Below are 4,414 nucleotides of genomic sequence, written 5' to 3'. Positions count from 1 at the left end.
TTACTTACGAACTGGGCCCTTATCCACGGGCGCGTCTATCGATAGCTTAATACACTCTGCAGAGGTAGCACACTTTACCCACACCACAGAACCCATGGCCTCGCACTCCCATTCGGGTGGACCAACGGCATTCCGATAGAACCCTCCCATTGCCATGACACTCTTACGGCCACTCCGACCAACTTCCCTCTGGGATTAGTCCTGGGTGAGCGAGCCTACCAAAGGCAAAACAACCACTGTCGTGGCAAATAAACATTCCAAACGGGGACACGGTACCATAACAACAACAAGTACACAAGGTTATGTCTGCTTACCGGGCCAGGGTAACACACGCCCATAACCTTCCCTAGTTGGAGGCACCGACAAGGGGCATGACAACGGAACGACTACGGCCTCCCCATAATAAGGCAAATGTGGTTGCACTTGGCAGCCTGATTCAATGGCACCATGACCCGACCAACTTTAAGTTCAAGTTCAATTATCATCAGGTTTAACTTGAAAATAAAAATGCTCGAGTCACAACATGCCATGCTTATGCAACCATGTATCATGCATCATATATCACTTAACAATAACAGATCAACCTTATTCAAAGTTCTACTTGCACAAACTCAATTTGCAACGTTTCTGGTCCTTTCTTACTGGTTATTTCTACTCATCACTTTAGTTGGCATTTATCAAATAAAACTCATTTTTCATATAGTAAAAATAATACTCATGATCATAATACCATAGTCATGACAAAATTTATTTGGACAACTACTCAAGCTATATCTCACTAGTTCAAGCATTCATTTCGTTAACTAAGCATTTTGATCATGACAAACTAAATAACACAAGCATCATTTATTTTTAATACTATATGCAATGAATATCATATAAATTCAAGTAGAAAATCATGGATATTGCAAGGACACCATGAAAATGGTGTTATGGCTTGCCTTATTGCAGAGGAGCTTCACACTCCTCCTGGATGCCTTCAAGACAAGCTTCACCTTCTGAAAATAAATCAAATGACAGAAAGCAAATATCAAGAACACTTCTGAAAATTACCAGAAATTCTAGGCAGCAAGGAAAAATCCCATCTTGGGTGTGCTACAAGGATTTTCCAATAATACCAGAATGCAAAAAGAATCAACTTATTTGGACTTGTAGAATAAAAGTTACAACTAGTTAAAGTTTTGGTCAAATTTGAACTAATTCTGAATTAAAAGAAAAACCAGGGGGTGACGTTGAAGGTGTAAACTACCAGGGCGCCACCACTAATACCGCTTCGGGCGCGGACTGAGTGGTTGACAGCGGGCCCCAGCTGCCAGGTCGGAGGGGGAGAGAGAGAAACAGAGATAGGCGGCGCGTCGATGGTGCCTTCTTCGGCGAGGAGTGCCCGACGATGAGATCTAGAGGGATAGGATTGAAGAGGAGGTCGAGGCGCACCTGCCCGTACCCGTAGCGTGGCTATGGGTGGCCGGACGGGGTGGAAACGGAGCTCTCTAGCAGCGGCAGCGGGTGGAGCTCATGGGAGATGGTGGCTTCGGTGGCGCAGGGCCAGTCCAGCAACTCCAACAGCACCAGCACGCACCAGTGGATCACCATGAACACGTCGGAGTGGTCAGTTGAGCTCGAGCGGTTCTGGAGAGGGTGGGGGTAGAGGAGGGGGATCACCGACGAGCTCGGGGCGGGGACGGCGGCTAGAGGCCTGCCCGGCCGGGCTACGGCTCTCTACGGGGGTGTGGAGGTGTGATGACCGTGTGTGAGGAGAGGAACGAGCTCGGGGGAGCTCTATTTATAGCCGAGGCCGAGGCAGGGATCGAGAGCTCTCCGGAGTTCTCTGGAGCCTCGCTCGGCGACGAATGACGCCCTTGAGAGAGGGGGAAGACGCCGGAGGTTGCCCGGGAGCTGTAGGCGAGCTGTGACGAGCACATGAGCGCAGTACGCGATGAGCACAGGGGCACGGGCGCACTGTTGGCGAGCTCCGGCGTCGGCGAGCGCCAGGGTGCAGTTAAGGGGGCTCAAAAAAAGATGGTGGCGCGGTTTGGTAAGGTGCTGCAGCGTTGGCAGCGAGCACGCGCGAAACAGAGGAGTTGGCTCCACGCAGAGCGCGTAGGATGCATGCCAACCCCCTTGGACGAACGTGGTGACCACATGAACTATGGCATCAGGCTGAGCTAAGCCCAAACAACATGTCTAGCAGCTAGTCCTTAGTGGTTTTAGCTGTTTTGCATGCCTGTTGGATCACAAGTGCACTGTGGGAGTGGCTATCTTCCTCGCAAGTTTCTGGACAGAAACTTGTGAGCTTCACTGGGAAAAATCTAGTGAGAGTTAAGGTCCGTGCTTTGGGGTTTAGTGATCTCTTAGGATGGTAATCAAGCTCAGAAAAGATCAGCCCCAAAAGATCAAGCTAAAATATACTTGTTGTGCAAAGTGATCATTCTGTCCAGAAGATAAATAATTTTTTGTAGCAAAAATATTACAAAAAGTTATGCAATGGTTTTTCTCAGGAAGGTGCCCTAGGGTTCAAAGAATATTTGTGAATTTAGTCAGGATTTTTGGATCAATAAATCTAGGGGTTGCTTTGGAGCATACTTCTCTGAAGTGATTTTCAGGGAGAAAAATGAATATTTTTCTTTTATGGAAAATATCCATTGGGCTTTTGTTGGAGTTTTTCAAAGAAGAAAGGGTGAGTTCGAGGTGGATGGGTCACTTGGTTGAAAATCAAGGGTAGACCCAAGTGTTCAAGTCCGTTTGAATTGATTCAAAACTACAAATCCAAAGCAAAGGCAACTGAAAGTCCGGAAAAAAGAGAGAAGGCAAAACCCAGGCTGTCATAGGATATGTATTTATATTGAATGGTGGAGCTGTCAGTTGGTGTAGTTCCAAGCAGAGTGTCCTGGCGGGATCTACGTGTGAAGCGGAGTACATAGCTGCTTCGGAAGCAGCAAATGAAGGAGTCTAGATAAAGGAGTTCATATTCGATCTAGGTGTTATACCGAGTGCATCTGGTCCAATGAAAATCTTTTGTGACAATACTGGTGCAATTGCCTTGGCAAAGGAATCCAGATTTCACAAGAGAACCAAACACATCAAGAGACGCTTCAATTCCATCCGGCATCAAGTCCCGGAGGGAGACATAGAGATTTGCAAAATACATACGGATCTGAATGTTGCAGACCCATTGACTAAGCCTCTTCCACGAGAAAAACATGATCAGCACCAAGACTCCATGGGTGTTAGATTCAATACAATGTAATCTAGATTATTGACTCTAATACAAGTGGGAGACTGAAGGAAATATGCCCTAGAGGCAATAATAAAGTTGTTATTTTATATTTCCTTATTCATGATAAATATTTATTATTCATGCTAGAATTGTATTAACCAGAAACTTAGTACATGTGTGAATACATAGACAATACATAGAGTCCCTAGTATGCCTCTACTTGACTAGCTCGTTAATTAAAGATGGTTATGTTTCCTAACCATAGACATGTGTTGTCATTTGATGAACGGGATCACATCATTAGGAGAATGATGTGATGGACAAGACCCATCTGTTAGCTTAGCATTATGATTGTTACAGTTTCATTGCTACTACTTTCTTCATGACTTATACATGAGATTATGCAACTCCCGAATACCAGAGGAACACCTTGTGTTCTATCAAACATCACAACGTAACTGGGTGATTATAAAGATGCTCTATAGGTGTCTTAGAAGGCATTTGTTGGGTTGGCATAGATCATGATTAGGATTTGTCAATCAGTGTATCGGAGAGGTATCTCTGGGCCCTCTCGGTAATGATCATCAATATAAGCCTTGCAAGCAGAGTTAGTTATGGGATGAAGCATTACGGAATGAGTAAAGAGACTTGCCGGTAACGAGATTGAACTAGGTATGATGATACCGATGATCGAATCTCGGGCAAGTAATATACCGATGACAAAGGGAACAACGTATGTTGTTATGTGGTTTGACTGATAAATATCTTCGTAGAATATGTAGGAGCCAATATGAGCATGCAGGTTCCGCTATTGGTTATTGATCGGAGATATGTCTCAATCATGTCTACATAGTTCTCGAACCTGTAGGGTCCGCACGCTTAACGTTCGATGACGATTTGTATTATGAGTTATGTGATTTCATGACCGAAGTTTGTTCGGAGTCCCGGATGAGATAACGGACATGACGATGAGTCTCGAAATGGTCGACACATAAATATTGATATATTGGAAGGTTATATTCGGATACTAGAATGGTTCCAGAGTGATTCGGGTATTTTCCGGAGTACTGGGAGGTTACCGGAACCCTCCAGGAGAGTATTGGGCCTTCATGGGCCATAGTGGCAAGAGGAGGCCGGCGACCAGGAGGTGGCGCACGCCCCCTAGCCAACCGAATTGGACTAGGGGAGGGGGCACGA

The sequence above is a fragment of the Triticum dicoccoides genome, chromosome 7B (assembly GCF_002162155.2).
Source record: "Triticum dicoccoides isolate Atlit2015 ecotype Zavitan chromosome 7B, WEW_v2.0, whole genome shotgun sequence".
NCBI classification, from domain to species: Eukaryota; Viridiplantae; Streptophyta; class Magnoliopsida; order Poales; family Poaceae; genus Triticum; species Triticum dicoccoides.
Note: the sequence above shows the minus strand (reverse complement) of the source record.